The sequence below is a fragment of the Hippocampus zosterae genome, chromosome 7 (assembly GCF_025434085.1).
Source record: "Hippocampus zosterae strain Florida chromosome 7, ASM2543408v3, whole genome shotgun sequence".
Lineage (NCBI taxonomy): Eukaryota > Metazoa > Chordata > Actinopteri > Syngnathiformes > Syngnathidae > Hippocampus > Hippocampus zosterae.
The window spans coordinates 13,379,136-13,391,040 of NC_067457.1; the positions used below are offsets into that span (position 1 = coordinate 13,379,136).

At 47.1% G+C, this 11,905-nt stretch overlaps 1 long non-coding RNA gene, 5 other non-coding genes and 9 pseudogenes across 7 annotated transcripts in view; 1 reads left to right on the top strand and 14 right to left on the bottom strand.

The window, feature by feature from the left end:
- Positions 1-2,788: 2,788 nt before the first annotated feature.
- Positions 2,789-2,897, bottom strand: LOC127605120 (uncharacterized; annotated as a pseudogene).
- Positions 2,898-3,379: 482 nt separating this feature from the next.
- On the bottom strand, positions 3,380-3,498 carry LOC127605112 (uncharacterized; annotated as a pseudogene).
- A 480-nt stretch (positions 3,499-3,978) lies between these two features.
- Positions 3,979-4,097, bottom strand: LOC127605201 (5S ribosomal RNA). The gene has a single exon (XR_007963531.1). It is a non-coding gene; the product is annotated as a 5S ribosomal RNA (ribosomal RNA).
- A 479-nt stretch (positions 4,098-4,576) lies between these two features.
- On the bottom strand, positions 4,577-4,685 carry LOC127605116 (uncharacterized; annotated as a pseudogene).
- LOC127604336 (uncharacterized) overlaps positions 4,612-11,905 on the top strand; it is a 9,496-nt gene continuing 2,202 nt past the window's right edge. The window contains exons 1-2 of one of the 2 annotated variants that reach the window (XR_007963268.1): positions 4,612-4,899; positions 7,275-7,292. This is a non-coding gene — a long non-coding RNA (uncharacterized LOC127604336). Of the gene's footprint in view, positions 4,900-5,887; positions 6,086-7,274; positions 7,293-11,905 lie in introns of those variants that run through there. The other variant, XR_007963269.1, reaches the window with a different exon arrangement.
- Positions 5,164-5,272, bottom strand: LOC127605118 (uncharacterized; annotated as a pseudogene).
- Positions 5,753-5,871, bottom strand: LOC127605111 (5S ribosomal RNA). The gene has a single exon (XR_007963457.1). It is a non-coding gene; the product is annotated as a 5S ribosomal RNA (ribosomal RNA).
- LOC127605211 (5S ribosomal RNA) lies at positions 6,350-6,468 on the bottom strand. Its single transcript, XR_007963541.1, has one exon. It is a non-coding gene; the product is annotated as a 5S ribosomal RNA (ribosomal RNA).
- Positions 6,950-7,058, bottom strand: LOC127605114 (uncharacterized; annotated as a pseudogene).
- LOC127605206 (5S ribosomal RNA) lies at positions 7,539-7,657 on the bottom strand. Its single transcript, XR_007963536.1, has one exon. It is a non-coding gene; the product is annotated as a 5S ribosomal RNA (ribosomal RNA).
- Positions 8,139-8,247, bottom strand: LOC127605121 (uncharacterized; annotated as a pseudogene).
- On the bottom strand, positions 8,727-8,834 carry LOC127605117 (uncharacterized; annotated as a pseudogene).
- On the bottom strand, positions 9,314-9,432 carry LOC127605108 (uncharacterized; annotated as a pseudogene).
- LOC127605218 (5S ribosomal RNA) lies at positions 9,914-10,032 on the bottom strand. Its single transcript, XR_007963548.1, has one exon. It is a non-coding gene; the product is annotated as a 5S ribosomal RNA (ribosomal RNA).
- On the bottom strand, positions 10,515-10,633 carry LOC127605110 (uncharacterized; annotated as a pseudogene).

Below are 11,905 nucleotides of genomic sequence, written 5' to 3' on the forward strand. Positions count from 1 at the left end.
TGATCCCAATGTCCAGCGGTTGGAGTTCTTTAGTCAACCCTCCGGGAATAACGGCAAGCTCAGAGTTCATTTGCTTGACTTTTTTTTTCACCGCTGCTGTGAGATGGGCACGCATGCCAAAAGCATAACCGGTGGCTTTAAGTTTGAACTGAGCTTCGTAGTCTGAAGGTCGAATTTATTTTCAGGGGTTCTTAGAAACCAAAACCGGAGTTGTTTTGCAACAATGCACATTGCCACACTCTATACAAGTGTTGGTACTGGCTTGAGGCGTCCACTTACACGCCCACCCTTCACCATTGGCGGACTAGCTTGCCTGTCTTCTCCCTCCCTCCCTCCCTCTCCATATATGTATATATACACGCCCACCCTTCCCTGATTGGCCGACTTCTTTCCCGCATGCGGCCACAGTCACTTCCGCCTTTTCTCTATATAAACAGCGTGTCGGCTGTCAGTCAGATTTTGGAACTCAGCGCATATAAAGGACGCTCCGCACCATAAGGCGTCCTGTCCATTTTGGAGAAAATTTAAGACTTTTAATGGCGCCTTATAGTCGTGAAAATACGGTATATGCAATATATGGAGACAAAGCACTTAAATGCAGTAAAATCGAGAGATTGACAAACACAATAGAAAACCTAATGGAATGCCTAACCATTGAAATACACAATAAAAAGGCATAAAATATCATCATAAGTTGCATCTATAGGACACCAGGAACATGTATTGACACATTCAATTAAAAACTAACAGATATGCTCAGTTACTACAACGATAAGAAAACACGAATAATATGTGATGACTTTAACATTGACTTATTAAACCCAAATAGGCACAAAAAAACAACTGACTTCATAAATACTATGTACAGCAACAGCTTTTTCCCAGTAATCCTGAAACCTAGCAGAATAACAGTTGACACGGCCACATTAATAGATAACATATTTATAAATAAGATTGATCATAAAATGGAAAGTGGACTTCTCATTAATGACATAAGTGACCACCTACCTGTTTTTCCAGTTTTTCATAATTATTTCGATAGAAAAGCTAAATCAACAACTCGTATAACAGAAATAAGACTAAGAACCCAACGTTCCATCGATGACTTTAAGCAAGACCTAGAAAAACAAAACTGGACCGAGATCTACTCAAACGAAGACCCAAATACAGCGTTTGAAGTATTTCAGTCTACCATAATTTCCTTATATGATAAACATTTTCCATTAACTAAAGTCTCCAAAAAGTATAAAGACCCAAGTAAGCCATGGATAACGAAAGGCATAGAAAACGCATGTAAAAAGAAAAACAATTTATATAAATTGTTTGTAAAATTCAGAACTGAAGAAGCGGAAAAAAATATAAGACCTATAAAAATAAACTAGTTATTATAAGAACCAGTAAAAGAGATCATTATCAAGCACTATTAGAGCAGAATAAAGGTAACACACAAGAAATATGGAAAATACTTAACCAAGTAATCAGAAATAGTCCTAAATGGATTATCCACAGTATTTTATCAAAGGCAAAAACACTATTTTGGAAAAAACTGCAGAAATAGCAACTGAATTTAAGTATTATGTGTATGAGTATTTTGTCAACATCGGCAGTAACCTAGCAAAACAAATTCCTGATCCAACAAACTTGTTTGAAATAGATAGATACGTAGAAAAAAACTCCTCCACGATGTTCCTTACTGCTCTAAAACAAGAAGTATCAAATATTATAAAAACCTTTAAAAATAAGAAGTCAACTGATTGCTTTAAAATAGATATGACAATAATCAAGCAGATTATAGAATATGTAGTGCGACCTTTCACGCAGATATGCAACCTCTCATTCAAAGCTTGTATCTTTCCATCAAAAATGAAAATTGCTAAAGTTATTCCAATCTATAAAAGTGGAGAATTGTTTACAAATTATAGACCAATATCACTACTACCACAATTTTCAAAAATATTAGAAAAACTATTTTCTCGCAGACTTGATAGCTTTATACAAAAGCATGCGCTGTTAAGTGAGAATCAATATGGCTTCAGGGAAAAACGGACCACCTCAATCGCAGTTATGGAGTTTGTGGAAGCAATAGCCACTAATATAGACAACAAAGAATTTACTGTTGGGGTTTTCCTAGATCTAAAAAAAGCTTTTGACACAATAGATCACAGTATATTATTGAAAAAAACTAAAAAGATATGGCATTAGAGGTGTAGCTTATAAATGGATAAAAAGTTATTTAGAAAACAGATATCAGTTCGTAGTTTCCGAGATCGGATGAGATCGGGAGTTCTCAGGGTAGTATGGCCGTAAGCAAGGGAAAACATTAAAATTGTCCCCTTTATAGCAGACAGGGCACTTCCGGGTCGGGGGTGGAGTAGTGGGGTGATTTTTTTTTCATTTAATGACCTCATCCCGAGAGCACGAAGGAGGGGCCCGCTCCCGTGGTGGTTTGAGCGCGCAGCCTGTCAGGCTCGCATACGGTCCGCTGCGAGCACGCAGATGTGGTACTTGATGTCTGTTGCAAAAGTTGGCTTTTCCAGTGGAGGTGCAGAAGCATCCAGCAGGCGGAAATCCCAAGCTGCTTCATGTCCAAGCGCTATCATGACCGATCCCCGTGCAGACGGCTTCCTCTGTTGGACATTAATTTTATTCCAAAGAGACGTTGATCTGTCAAATCAATGTGAAGGAAATGATTTCAAACCACAGGATAAGTGAAAGTTGAATGACAAATGAAAGCCAAAATATTTGGAAAGAGCAGTGAATCGTGTTGTGAATTGGAGGTGGGTGCAAAAGCGTATTGCACCTGGTATTCCCAGGCGGTCTCCCATCCAAGTACTAACCAGGCCCGACCCTGCTTAGCTTCCGAGATCGGGCGTTCTCAGGGTAGTATGGCCGGAAGCGAGGGAAAACGTGAAAATTGTCCCCTTTATAGCAGACAGGGCACTTCCGGGTCGGGGGTGGAGTAGTGGGGTGATTTTTTTTTTTTCATTTAATGACCTCCTCCCGAGAGCACGAAGGAGGGGCCCGCTCCCGTGGTGGTTTGAGCGCGCAGCCTGTCAGGCTCGCATACGGTCCGCTGCGAGCACGCAGATGCGGTATTTGATGTCTCTTGCAAAAGTTGGCTTTTCCAGTGGAGGTGCAAAAGCATCCAGCAGGCAGAAATCCCAAGTTGCTTCATGTCCAAGTGCTATCATGACCGATCCCCGTGTAGACGGCTCCCTCTGTTGGACATTAATTTTATTCCAAAGAGACGTTGATCTGTCAAATCGACGTGAAGGAAACGATTTCAAACCACACGATAAAGGAAAGTTGAATGACGAATGAAAGCCAAAATTTTTGGAAAGAGCAGTGAATCGTTTTGTGAATTGGAGGTGGGTGCAAAAGCTTACAGCACCTGGTATTCCCAGGCAGTCTCCCATCCAAGTACTAACCAGGTCCGACCCTGCTTCGTTTCCAAGATTGGACGAGATCGGGCGTTCTCAGGGTAGTATGGCCGTAAGCGAGGGAAAACATGAAAATTGTCCCCTCTATAGCAGACAGGGCACTTCCGGGTCGGGTGTGGAGTAGTGGGGTGATTTTTTTTTCATTTAATAAACCTCCTCCCGAGAGCACGAAGGAGGGGCCCGCTCCCTTGGTGATTTGAGCGCACAGCCTGTCAGGCTCGCATACGGTCCGCTGCGAGCACGCAGATGCAGTACTTGATGTCTGTTGCAAAAGTTGGCTTTTCCAGTGGAGGTGCAAAAGCATCCAGCAGGCGGAAATCCCAAGCTGCTTCATGTCCAAGTGCTATCATGACCGATCCCCGTGCAGACGGCTCCCTCTGTTGGACATTAATTTTATTCCAAAGAGACGTTGATCTGTGAAATCAACATGAAGGAAACGATTTCAAACCACAGGATAAGTGAAAGTTGAATGACGAATGAAAGCCAAAATTTTTGGAAAGAGCAGTGAATCGTGTTGTGAATTGGAGGTGGGTGCAAAAGCTTATAGCACCTGGTATTCCCAGGCGGTCACCCATCCAAGTACTAACCAGGCCCGACCCTGCGTAGCTTCCGAGATCGGACGAGATCGGGCGTTCTCAGGGTAGTATGGCCGTAAGCTAGGGAAAATGTGAAAATTGTCCCCTTTAAAGCAGACAGGGCACTTCTGGGTCGGGGGCGGAGTAGTGGGGTGATTTTTTTTTTCATTTAATGACCTCCCCCCGAGTGCACGAAGGAGGCGCCCGCTCCCGTGGTTGTTTGAGCGCTCAGCCTGTCAGGCTCGCATACGGTCCTCTGCGAGCACGCAGATGCGGTACTTGATGTCTGTTGCCAAAGTTGGCTTTTCCAGTGGAGGTGCAAAAGCATCCAAGAGGCGGAAATCCCAAGCTTCTTCATGTCCAAGTGCTATCATGTCCGATCCCCGTGCAGACGGCTCCCTCAGTTGGACATTAATTTTATTCCAAAGAGAAGTTGATCTGTCAAATCTACGTGAAAGTACGATTTCAAACCACAGGATAAGTGAAAGTTGAATGACGAATGAAAGCCAAAATTTTTGGAAAGAGCAGTGAATCGTGTTGTAAATTGGAGGTGGGTGCAAAAGCTTACAGCACCTGGTATTCCCAGGCAGTCTCCCATTCAAGTACTAACCAGGTCCGACCCTGCTTGGCTTCCGAGATCGGGCGTTCTCAGGGTAGTATGGCCGTAAGCGAGGGGAAACATGAAAATTGTCCCCTTTATAGCAGACAGGGCACTTCCGGGTCGGGGGCGGAAGAGTGGGGTGATTTTTTTTTCATTTAATGACCTCCTCCCGAGTGCACGAAGGAGGGGCCCGCTCCCGTGGTGGTTTGAGCGCTCAGCCTGTCAGGCTCGCATACGGTCCTCTGCGAGCACGCAGATGCGGTACTTGATGTCTGTTGCAAAAGTTGGCTTTTCCAGTGGAGGTGCAAAAGCATCCAAGAGGCGGAAATCCCAAGCTGCTTCATGTCCAAGTGCTATCATGACCGATCCCCGTGCAGACGGCTCCCTCTGTTGGACATTAATTTTATTCCAAAGAGAAGTTGATCGGTCAAATCAATGTGAAAGTACGATTTCAAACCACAGGATAAGTGAAAGTTGAATGACGAATGAATGCCAACATTTTTGGAAAGAGCAGTGAATCGTGTTGTGAATTGGAGGTGGGTGCAATAGCTTACAGCACCTGGTATTCCCAGGCGGTCTCCGATCCAAGTACTAACCAGGCCCGACCGTGCTTAGCTTCCGAGATCGGGCGTTCTCAGGGTAGTATGGCCATAAGCGAGGGAAAACGTGAAAATTGTCCCCTTTATAGCAGACAGGGCACTTCCGGGTCGGGGGCGGAGTAGTGGGGTGATTTTTTTTTTCATTTAATGACCTCCCCCCGAGTGCACGAAGGAGGAGCCCGCTCCCGTGGTGGTTTGAGCGCGCAGTCTGTCAGGCTCGCATACGGTCCGCTGCGAGCACGCAGATGCGGTATTTGATGTCTGTTGCAAAAGTTGGCTTTTCCAGGGGAGGTGCAAAAGCATCCAGCAGGCGGAAATCCCAAGCTGCTTCACGTCCAAGTGCTATCACGACCGATCCCCGTGCAGACGGCTTCCTCTGTTGGACATTAATTTTATTGCAAAGAGACGTTGATCTGTCAAATCAATGTGAAGGAAATGATTTCAAACCACAGGATAAGTGAAAGTTGAATGACGAATGAAAGCCAAAATATTTGGAAAGAGCAGTGAATCGTGTTGTGAATTGGAGGTGGGTGCAAAAGCTTACAGCACCTGGTATTCCCAGGCGGTCTCCCATCCAAGTACTAACCAGGCCCGACCCTGCTTATCTTCCGAGATCGGACGAGATCGGACGTTCTCAGGGTAGTATGGCCGTAAGCGAGGGAAAACGTGAAAATTTTCCCCTTTATAGCAGACAGGGCACTTCCGGGTCGTGGGTGGAGTAGTGGGGTGATTTTTTTTTCATTTAATGACCTCCCCCCGAGTGCACGAAGGAGGGGCCCGCTCCCGTGGTGGTTTGAGCGCTCAGCCTGTCAGGCTCGCATACAGTCCTTTGCGAGCACGCAGATGCGGTACTTGATGTCTGTTGCAAAAGTTGGCTTTTCCAGTGGAGGTGCAAAAGCATCCAAGAGGCGGAAATCCCAAGCTGCTTCATGTCCAAGTGCTATCATGACCGATCCCCGTGCAGACGGCTCCCTCAGTTGGACATTAATTTTATTCCAAAGAGAAGTTGATCGGTCAAATCAATGTGAAAGTACGATTTCAAACCACAGGATAAGTGAAAGTTGAATGACGAATGAATGCCAACATTTTTGGAAAGAGCAGTGAATCGTGTTGTGAATTGGAGGTGGGTGCAAAAGCTTACAGCCCCTGGTATTCCCAGGCGGTCTCCCATCCAAGTACTAACCAGGCCAGACACTGCTTAGCTTCCGAGATCGGACGAGATCGGGCGTTCTCAGGGTAGTATGGCCGTAAGCGAGGGAAAACGTGAAAATTGTCCCCTTTATAGCAGACAGGACACTTCCGGGTCGTGGGTGGAGTAGTGGGGTGATTTTTTTTTTCATTTAACAAACCTCCTCCCGGGAGCACAAAGGAGGGGACCGCTCCCGTGGTGGTTTGAGCGCGCAGCCTGTCAGGCTCGCATACGTTCCGCTGCAAGCACGCAGATGCGGTACTTGATGTCTGTTGCAAAAGTTGGCTTTTCCAGTGGAGGTGCAGAAGCATCCAGCAGGCGGAAATCCCAAGCTGCTTCATGTCCAAGCGCTATCATGACCGATCCCCGTGCAGACGGCTCCCTCTGTTGGACATTAATTTTATTCCAAAGAGACGTTGATCTGTCAAATCAACGTGAAGGAAACAATTTCAAACCACAGGATAAGTGAAAGTTGAATGACGAATGAAAGCCAAAATTTTTGGAAAGAGCAGTGAATCTTGTTGTGAATTGGAGGTGGGTGCAAAAGTTTACAGCACCTGGTATTCCCAGGCGGTCTCCCATCCAAGTACTAACCAGGCCCGACCCTGCTTAGCTTCCGAGATCGGGCGTTCTCAGGGTAGTATGGCCATAAGCGAGGGAAAACGTGAAAATTGTCCCGTTTATAGCAGACAGGGCACTTCCGGGTCGGATGGCGGAGTAGTGGGGTGATTTTTTTTTCATTTAATGACCTCCCCCCGAGTGCACGAAGGAGGGGCCCGCTCCCGATGTGGTTTGAGCGCGCAGCCTGCCAGGCTCGCATACGGTCCGCTGCGAGCACGCAGATGCGGTATTTGATGTCTGTTGCAAAAGTTGGCTTTTCCAGCGGAGGTGCAAAAGCATCCAGCAGGCAGAAATCCCAAGCTGCTTCACGTCCAAATGCTATCACGACCGATCACCGTGCAGACGGCTTCCTCTGTTGGACATTAATTTTATTCCAAAGAGACGTTGATCTGTCAAATCAATGTGAAGGAAACGATTTCAAACCACAGGATAAGTGAAAGTTGAATGACGAATGAAAGCCAAAATAGTTGGAAAGAGCAGTGAATCGTGTTGTGAATTGGAGGTGGGTGCAAAAGCTTACAGCACCTGGTATTCCCAGGCGGTCTCCCATCCAAGTACTAACCAGGCCCGACCCTGCTTAGCTTCCGAGATCGGACGAGATCGGGCGTTCTCAGGGTAGTATGGCCGTAAGCGAGGGAAAACGTGAAAATTGTCCCCTTTATAGCAGACAGGGCACTTCCGGGTCGTGGGTGGAGTAGTGGGGTGATTTTTTTTTTTCATTTAATGACCTCCCCCCCAGTGCACGAAGGAGGGGCCCGCTCCCGTGGTGGTTTGAGTGCTCAGCCTGTCAGGTTCGCATATCGTCCTCTGCGAGCACGCAGATGCGGTACTTGATGTCTGTTGCAAATTTTGGCTTTTCCAGTGGAGATGCAAAAGCATCCAGCAGGCGGAAATCCCAAGCTGCTTCATGTCCAAGCGCTATCATGACCGATCCCCGTGCAGACGGCTCCCTCTGTTGGACATTAATTTTATTCCAAAAAGACGTTGATCTGTCAAATCAACGTGAAGGAAACGATTTCAAACCACAGGATAAGTGAAAGTTGAATGATGAATGAAAGCCAAAATTTTTGGAAAGAGCAGTGAATCTTGTTGTGAATTGGAGGTGGGTGCAAAAGCGTATTGCACCTGGTATTCCCAGGCGGTCTCCCATCCAAGTACTAACCAGGCCCGACCCTGCTTAGCTTCCGAGATCGGGCGTTCTCAGGGTAGTATGGCCGGAAGCGAGGGAAAACGTGAAAATTGTCCCCTTTATAGCAGACAGGGCACTTCCGGGTCGGGGGTGGAGTAGTGGGGTGATTTTTTATTCATTTAATGACCTCCTCCCGAGAGCACGAAGGAGGGGCCCGCTCCCGTGGTGGTTTGAGCGCGCAGCCTGTCAGGCTCACATACGGTCCGCTGCGAGCACGCAGATGTGGTATTTGATGTCTGTTGCAAAAGTTGGCTTTTCCAGTGGAGGTGCAAAAGCATCCAGCAGGTGGAAATCCCAAGCTGCTTCATGTCCAAGTGCTATCATGACCGATCCCCGTGCAGACGGCTCCCTATGTTGGACATTAATTTTATTCCAAAGAGACGTTGATCTGTCACATCAACGTGAAGGAAACAATTTCAAACCACAGGATAAGTGAAAGTTGAATGACGAATGAAAGCCAAAATTTTTGGAAAGAGCAGTGAATCGTGTTGTGAATTGGAGGTGGGTGCAAAAGCTTACTGCACCTGGTATTCCCAGGCGGTCTCCCATCCAAGTACTAACCAGGCCCGACCCTGCTTAGCTTCCGAGATCGGCGTTCTCAGGGTAGTATGGCCGTAAGCGAGGGAAAACGTGAAAATTGTCCCCTTTATAGCAGACAGGGCACTTCTGGGTCGGGGTGGAGTCGTGGGGTGATTTTTTTTTCATTTAATAAGCCTCCTCCCGAGAGCACGAAGGAGGGGCCCGCTCCCGTGGTGGTTTGAGCGCGCAGCCTGTCAGGCTCGCATACAGTCCGCTGCGAGCACGCAGATGTGGTACTTGATGTCTGTTGCAAAAGTTGGCTTTTCCAGTGGAGGTGCAAAAGCATCCAAGAGGCGGAAATCCCAAGCTGCTTCATGTCCAAGTGCTATCATGACCGATCCCCGTGCAGACGGCTCCCTCTGTTGGTCATTAATTTTATTCCAAAGAGATGTTGATCTGTCAAATCAACATGAAGGAAACGATTTCAAACCACAGGATAAGTGAAAGTTGAATGACGAATGAAAGCCAAAATTTTTGGAAAGAGCAGTGAATCGTGTTGTGAATTGGAGGTGGGTGCCAAAGCTTACAGCACCTGGTATTCCCAGGCGGTATCTCATCAAAGTACTAACCAGGCCCGACCCTGCTTAGCTTCCGAGATCGGACAAGATCGGGGTTTCTCAGGGTAGTATGGCCGTAAGCGAGGGAAAACGTGAAAATTGTCCCCTTTATAGCAGACAGGGCACTTCCGGTTCGGGAGGCGGAGTCGTGGGGTGAAATTTTTTTTCACTTAATGACCTCCCCCCGAGTGCACGAAGGAGGGGCCCGCTCCCGTGGTGGTTTGAACGCTCAGCCTGTCAGGCTCGCATACGGTCCTCTGCGAGCACGCAGATGCGGTACTTGATGTCTGTTGCAAAAGTTGGCTTTTCCAGTGGAGCTGCAAAAGCATCCAGCAGGCGGAAATCCCAAGCTGCTTCATGTCCAAGTTCAATCATGACCGATCCCCGTGCAGACGGCTCCCTCTGTTGGACATTAATTTTATTCCAAAGAGACGTTGATCTGTCACATCAACGTGAAGGAAACAATTTCAAACCACAGGATAAGTGAAAGTTGAATGACGAATGAAAGCCAAAATTTTTGGAAAGAGCAGTGAATCGTGTTGTGAATTGGTGGTGGGTGCAAAAGCTTATAGCACCTGGTATTCCCAGGCGGTCTCCCATCCAAGTACTAACCAGGCCCAACCCTGCTTAGCTTCCGAGATCGGACGAGATCTGGCGTTCTCAGGGTAGTATGGCCGGAAGCGAGGGAAAACATGAAAATTGTCCCCTCTATAGCAGACAGGGCACTTCCGGGTCGGGGGTGGAGTCGTGGGGTGATTTTTTTTTTTTCATTTAATGACCTCCTCCCGAGAGCACGAAGGAGGGGCCCGCTCCCGTGGTGGTTTGAGCGCGCAGCCTGTCAGGCTCGCATACGGTCCGCTGCGAGCACGCAGATGTGGTACTTGATGTCTGTTGCAAAAGTTGGCTTTTCCAGTGGAGGTGCAGAAGCATCCAGCAGGCGGAAATCCCAAGCTGCTTCATGTCCAAGCGCTATCATGACCGATCCCCGTGCAGACGGCTTCCTCTGTTGGACATTAATTTTATTCCAAAGAGACGTTGATCTCTCACATCAACGTGAAGGAAACAATTTCAAACCACAGGATAAGTGAAAGTTGAATGACGAATGAAAGCCAAAATTTTTGGAAAGAGCAGTGAATCGTGTTGTGAATTGGAGGTGGGTGCCAAAGCTTACAGCACCTGGTATTCCCAGGCGGTCTCCCATCCAAGGCCTAACCAGGCCCAACCCTGCTTAGCTTCCGAGATCGGACGAGATCTGTCGTTCTCAGGGTAGTATGGCCGTAAGCGAGGGAAAACATGAAAATTGTCCCCTTTATAGCAGACAGGGCACTTCCGGGTCGGGGGTGGAGTAGTGGGGTGATCTTTTTTTTCATTTAATGACCTCCTCCCGAGAGCACGAAGGAGGGGACCGCTCCCGTGGTGGTTTGAGCGTGCAGCCTGTCAGGCTCGCATACGGTCCGCTGCGAGCACGCAGATGCGGTATTTGATGTCTGTTGCAAAAGTTGGCTTTTCCAGTGGAGGTGCAAAAGCATCCAGCAGGTGGAAATCCCAAGCTGCTTCATGTCCAAGTGCTATCATGACCGATCCCCGTGCAGACGGCTTCCTCTGTTGGACATTAATTTTATTCCAAAGAGACGTTGATCTGTCAAATCAATGTGAAGGAAATGATTTCAAACCACAGGATAAGTGAAAGTTGAATGACGAATGAAAGCCAAAATATTTGGAAAGAGCAGTGAATCGTGTTGTGAATTGGAGGTGGGTGCAAAAGCTTACTGCACCTGGAATTCCCAGGCGGTCTCCCATCCAAGTACTAACCAGGCCCGACCCTGCTTAGCTTCCGAGATCGGACGATGGTATATTAAGATATTTTGTGATGTTTTCTTTAATCAATGTATTGCTTCTCAGTGAAAAAACTGCTTTGAGATGATTGCATGACTTGGTGACTTGCTTGCCTAAGCAATTTCAGAGATGGACTCTGGAGCCTGCTTTGACGACTTCAGAGATAAACTATTTAGCCTGCCTTGACGACTTCATAGTCTGCTTTGTTTGAATTGTCAAAACTTGATTGAGATCAATGCCACTTGGTTACACAACAAACAGTGTGACGTAGGGAGGGATGAGAATGGCCACTCACCTCTCCCGATGCACACACTTTAGAGGATAAAAGGAGGGGAGCGATGCTCCTCAGCAGAGTCCGCTGTGGGTCAAAGTACGAGACGCCCAGCTCGTATTGAAGCTCACTCTGCTGAGGGTGTTGGCTCTCCACCCTAATGGCATACGGTAAGAGTTCTTTAGCTTCATACAACTTGTTTGAACTGTGTTATCATTTCTGTGTGGGACCAATAAAGTGCCTATTGTTGGTAGCCAGAAGTGTCTTGTCGTTATTTCTGAGTGCCTATCTCCGACGATCCTTTATAAAACTTGATATTCATTCAAATTGAGTATCAGAAGTGTTTCAAAACAGACGAGATCGGGCGTTCATAGGGTAGTATGGCCGTAAGCGAGGGAAAATATGAAAATTGTCCCCTCTATAGCAGACAGGGCACTTCCGGGTCGGG